At 37.6% G+C, this 6,337-nt stretch overlaps 2 pseudogenes; both read right to left on the reverse strand.

Moving 5' to 3' along the window:
• Window positions 1-346: 346 nt before the first annotated feature.
• Window positions 347-647, reverse strand: LOC102497185 (cyclin-dependent kinases regulatory subunit 1 pseudogene; annotated as a pseudogene).
• Window positions 648-3,365: 2,718 nt separating this feature from the next.
• LOC102474311 (acidic leucine-rich nuclear phosphoprotein 32 family member E pseudogene) lies at window positions 3,366-4,152 on the reverse strand (annotated as a pseudogene).
• Between the last annotated feature and the right edge of the window lie 2,185 nt (window positions 4,153-6,337).

Genomic DNA, 6,337 nt, shown 5'->3' on the forward strand with positions numbered 1-6,337 from the left:
AAAACACCCAGCAGGAAAAAACAAAACAAGTTTACATGATCCCTGGAACAGCCATGGTCTCAGTCTCAGATGCTTCCTCCATCCATCAAACATTTTCTGGAGACAGAGGGCCACATGGCTCCTGGGGTCATATTCAGTGGCCCATAGAGCACTCATCTGGCTGGGCTCCTGTGGTTTGGGCTCTACTCAAGAAGCAAAGCAATGACCAGCACATTCAAACAGTGTATTGAACATCCTTTAGATATCAAAGTGAGAAACAGGAAGGCGACATGATCAGGTCATTAGAAAGATGTTAGAAGTAAGGACAGCTATGTGGAGCTGGGCACTGAAAAGGGGCTTGTCGGCTTCATTTCTTTGGCTTCTTGGGTAGTGGCCTCCAGAACAACCAGAGGTGAGGTTCTGGTTCATGGATCATATAACGGACCCATCCGTGACTGCTGAACGCCAGGATTCCTCCATTCAGATTCAGACATCAAAGGGGTTTTAGGAACCAGCTTGGCTATGTCATTCAGCAACATGACGTGCCGGCACTCGAGTTCCTCGTCATCGTATTTGTCCCAATAGTAAATTTGTTTGTGTGACCTGATGGCTGTGCTTACAGGCCTCCAGCATGGCTCCACTAACCTCCAAACAACTCCCAGCAGCATGCTAGAAATATTTTTTAACATAGTTGTTAACAGATTCAATTACATTTCGGACTTACACCATATAAAATAAGATGCCAAAGTATACACAACACTTAAACTTCTACTTAATAATTACTGCTTCAGTATTTAGAAATAACTCAAGCTTTTCATTAATATAATTGAATGTATCATGCCTTTTTGTTGTTGTTTATTTTTAACACCATCATGGCTTTATTAAAAACAGTTACGCAAAAAAGCATTAACTTCAAACTTTTTTTAAAAAATAATTTTATTTATTCATTCATTTAATTTGACCAGAGAGAGAGGGAAAGTGAGACAGGAAGCCACCAGGGCCAGGACTCAAACCTTGGTTAGCCATGTGGGAGTGTCCAGCACCTTAAGCATCACACCACCTGCTGGCCCCACTTCAAACTTTTTAAGGAGAGATTCTTGAGGAATTTAACAATTGTATACATACTGCCATACAAAGAGCATTAAAATAGGACCAAAACGTCTATAAGATATAAAACCCAGGACCATCAGTTGGCATAATGGCTATGCCACTGGACTCTCATGTAGTTGGCCGTGGTTCAAGTCCTGGACCCAGTAGCTTAAACTCATGCCAGGCACGCATGCGTGCATGCCCAAGACCCTGAGAGGAAAATGGTAGAGAAGGGACTGTGGTGCAGCCATCCACCCAGGTGGTGATTTAAAAATAAGTAAATAAATAAAAAACGATATAAAACCCACCCTAACTTACTTGCATGAAAATACCACCCACAAAGCTAAATAAGTCTTAAAAGTTATCTGGAGGCTCTAAGTGTTGTTTTCAAACCAAAGAACTCTAATTTTGATTGCACAATAAGATGATTGATAAGAAAGTCAATATATAGATTCCATTTTACAAATAACTATTTTGGAATCTGGCATAGTAGGCTATGACAAATCCTTAGGGACTAACAGGGAGGGCATTTCATTAGTTAAAATTAGGAGAAAAGTGTTAGTCTTTTGGAGATTCCAATTCCTCCACTAAACTTACCCCAAGTGTTTTCTTTCAGGCAGTTGTGCAACTTCTTTAGTTTCTCCACAAATAACTTCATAACTTGTGTTTTAAAACGCCAAGTCATACATTTTAAACTAAGAAGGCAGCAGCAGCACTGCTACACTCAGTAATTTAAATGTGTCCCAGTTTAGAAGCCTAACTTCAGTTAATTGGCTGACACTAACTTTTTAATAACATACAAATAATCAAAACAAAGGGAACTTTTTTCAGATAGCCAATATTTTAAAAAGCCATTGCCTTGAATGTGGCACCTCCATGACAAAGAGAGAGAGATTTGTCTACTCATTATAACTTATTTAGTAGCATATAAAGAAACATCACACATCCAAACACTTTGTTTTTAAAGGACAACTACCTGAAAATGAATCTTCACTCTAACACAATTTAGTTTTTTGAGTATTTTTCCAGCTGCCTAGTATATTCCAATCAAATGCTATGTATCTGGTAATGTTTTAAAACTATAGGAAAAAAGAATTAAAAACTCCCCTCAGAAAAAATAGAAGTGCTTTGCAGAGTAGGATCCAAATCATTTGGGAAGTAAACTTCATATTAATTATCAACAGGCAATTGTTCTGACTTTTGAGAATACTAATGCTCCTTCTAAAAATTTCCCCCTGCTTCTTTTCTTTCTTCACCCTACTAATATCATCTCAGATGTTGTCACCCAGGATTTACAGTAAGCAGAGTGTATTGCATGAAATCGTCAATAATAGTACTCATCTCTCAGGAAAATCCAACTGCTTTCACTTCGCTGGTTTAAAACCCAGACATTGAAAAGGTAGTTGAGGTATAAGACTAAAGATTTTCCTGGGTATCCACAAGTTTCCCAACTTTTTTTTTTTTTTTTTTTTTGGAGTTAGTAGACAGGTGATGAAACAAGAAGAGAAGGTAATCATAAAGGAATTGCTAGAGGAAAAAGAACACGCACCTAAAAAAGCAAAATACACAACCGTTGGCATGTCGCCATCTGCAGCCTGAAGAAAGGGCTCGCCGGCATGTGTCTGGACTTAGTGAAAGCATTTTCTCCTTCAAAAATAAAATCTTATCGGTCACCACAAAATTCATGGACTATATTACTGAATAAAACCTCCCTCAAAGATCCATGAACTGTATCAACTTACTATTCTGCTTCTACGTTCCAAGTCACTGGTGTGACAAAAAAGCACCCAAATACCCATAGCCAAAGAAGAGTTGTTGCCTTCAAACTAAAGCTCTCTGGATCATCTCTAAAAAAATAACCAACTTAGCATTCAAGAGACTATGGTCATTTCATATTACAGCTGACTGTAACTTCAGTTAATTTATAACTAACTTTAAACACTTATGAATGAATTGCACCATACTACATCTGTGAAAAAGTGATCATGTTTTAATTCTAGGCTAAAAATGACTAATACAGTGAGCTCAAATTAGAAAAATCAAGATTCTAAATAAACTGCTAGGGACTTTCACAATAGCGGAAGGGTCGATGAAAAATTTTCTCTACATATGACATGATCATTAACAGACTAGTCGATCTTATTTGGAATGATAAGGCACAAATAGGAAAACCACACTTTTCCTATAAAAAGTTACACATTATCTTCTGTAGGGATAGCTATCATACATGAAGAAACAAAGATGTGATCATTCTATTGCACATCCAGGAACATTAGAGAATCCGGTCTTAGAATGATCTAGTCATCTTCTTCCTCTCCATCATCCTCAACGTCTCATTTACTCTTCTCTCCTTGAAGATCTTCATCTTCCTCTTCCTCCTCTTCTTCCCCTTCTTCAACATAGTCATCATCATCTTCTTCATCCTGAATTTCTTCTTTCATCAAATATGAGAGGACCACTTCCTCTTCTCCCTCTCCCATTTCTGAACCTGCTTCATCTTCATCCTCATCCTAATCATTTTCCTCCTCCTCTTCCTCATAGCCTTCAGGTGGGCCAGCCTCATCTTCTTCATCTTCATCATCGTCATCTCCGTCTTCATCATCTTTCTCTTCAAAGTCTGGTGCTTCGTTATCTTCCTGATCAAATCTATCTAAGTAGGTGATTTGCTGCAGCAGTTCAAAAATATTTTCTCTATAATCTTCCAGGTTTGTGATCTCACAATTAAACAAGTCCAGACTTTTCAAATTTTTAAGATTTTGCAGAGCTTCTATGGTACTGAGATCTTTGATTTTGTTTCCACTTAGATTGAAGTAGGTAAGATTCAGACATTTCTCTGCTAGGACTTCCAAGCCTCCAGAAATTATATTGCCACTAAGTTCCAACTTCCAAAGTTTATTTAAGCTGGGAAGCCTGGCCAGTGAACTTAGCTCCCCATTAGCCATACTCAGAAACTCTAGTTCTTTAAAAGCATCATTCAGGCCTTCAATTTCCCCATTGACACACAGGCAATTATCAAGGACTAACTCTGTCACCCCCCTCCAGGGCTCTGTTCCTTAACTCCAGGTTAATCCTCTTCATCTCCATGTCTGCCTCCTGCTCACTACTTTCCTCCCTTCCCCTTTCCTGCCTTCCCACTCCCCCCAACCCTAAAAATTTTTAAAATTTGGGAATGAATGGAAAGAAACACAAATGTAAATGTAAACACCAGATAGGTGTGGGGGAGAAAGAAGATAGCAAATGGAGCCCAAGGAGTTGAGACTCTAACTTGGCTGCCCCCATCTCCTTGTCCACACACTCATGCATGCAAACAGACTCACGCATGCACATGTGCACACACACACACACCACACCCACAGTTCCTTCCCCTTCAACGACTGCTCGGAGACTTGTATCATGCCTTTAAAATTTAAACTATGACAAGTTTAATTACAAACATTTACTACATTTACCTTTACTCAATTTATTTGTTTTTAACCATTATCTTTGAATTACTTATGAAAAACAAGGCTATTTATTTAAAGAGTTTTCCTTTGAAGCAAAAGGAAACCAAGATAGTCTTACATCAGCTAGTTTCATCTTATCTAATGACTGAATTATGAGAAACAAGAGATTTCTCCAATGTTCATCAAGTTTTTCTGTAACCTAACTGTCAGTGTGGCACCCAGAATGGTCATTTAGGTCAGAGGCCATTTAGGTCCTTGATTCACATGGTAACAATTCTAAAGACATTTTGATTTATATTTAACAATTTAAAGTCAGTTTTATCAAAGATTTTACCCAAGTCCTGTGAACTTGAACAGCATATGAGCCTATTCTAATCTATGAGAGTGCATTTAAATCAATTTGGCACCATATACTGACAAACATACTCACAAACACAACATACCATACATATGCGTACACACATGTAATGCAGAGTCAAAGAATTATTTCTTTTATTTTAGAATTTTAGCCTACATACTGTGAAACTCACTAGTTTGAAAGGACTATGAGTATGAGTCAAATTGCATCACTACCCGGAACAAGGTAGTTCATCCACACATAGAGCTAAAGTCTCCTATCCAATTCTAGGGAAGGCAGATTAGAAAATTTGTGCTTTAAAGACACAAAAAACATTGACCAAAATGGATACCAAGGGAACATAAAATTGTAGAAATTTCTTGTACTATTTTGCGAAGTATATAAATGGCGTAGGAACTACCTAACAAGTTCACTCAAATTGGACAGGTGACTGGCTGGACGAGTCCCTCGACTCATTTAGGCAGTTACTTCTTATAGCAAATTGCCATTTGCTGTCAGTTTGTCCGACTGAATCAGACGTTTAAGACTTTTTACTAACGAAAGCATGTAAAGAAGACAAAACGTAAAGAAAGCCAGTTTCACACGGAAGTCAGTATACAACCAAAGAGCAAATGTCCACTCACTGTATAAAAGTAACACTTGCTACCCCAAAAGCTAAAGTGATCAATGAATTTAATGCAAGAGTACAGAGCTCCAGATAGGAGAGAAAACACATTAAAAAAAAAAAAAAAAAAAAGCAAGTCCTAAAGAGCTAGGGAGAGAAAAGGGTTCAGCTGACTAAAACATGCCCATGAAAACTAGGATCCAAGAGGGAAACAAAGGTTTCAAAAATGGATGGCCAGTTTAAGAGTTTTTGTCTGGTCTTGAGCTGTCAATAGGTGCATGTACCTACTATTTGAACAGAATGCTAACCTGTTTCCAGGCTTTAAGTTTTAAGGAAATTTCCTTACCAATTCAAAACTGCTTTTCTTGAAATTACCAGCTGAACTTGCTACTGAAAGTAGTGAGATTATGTGAGAAATTGTGTGATCAATAAAATGTGGGGGGGAAAGGAATGGAAGACAACTGTAGACACCAGAGATAGTGTGAGAAGAGGGTGGGAAAGGGCAGAGGGTCAGATATAGGGGTAAATATATATGTATATATGAAACTAGAAATGGAAAATTATTGATGATAACATACTGATTAAGCCACTATGTAGTGTATTCTGGATGGGAAACATCATCACTTTGTATGCTGTGATGATGATTAGGGTATAAATGTAAATTAATTAATTTAAAAAAATGTTTCAGGAGAAAAAAAAAACATGAAAACGGTTTTTCTTGAAAATTTTTAAAAACTGCATATTTGATAACTGCAGTAAGCTATATAGCCCCAGCTAGCTGCTACTTTATAGTATGTTCATTCTACTCACTGAGGTTTATGCCTAAAGTCAGACTTGTGTTCATGGATATGTATATATCAGCTG

The sequence above is a fragment of the Tupaia chinensis genome, unplaced genomic scaffold, assembly GCF_000334495.1.
Source record: "Tupaia chinensis unplaced genomic scaffold, TupChi_1.0 Scaffold000077_1, whole genome shotgun sequence".
In the NCBI taxonomy this organism is placed as follows: Eukaryota; Metazoa; Chordata; class Mammalia; order Scandentia; family Tupaiidae; genus Tupaia; species Tupaia belangeri.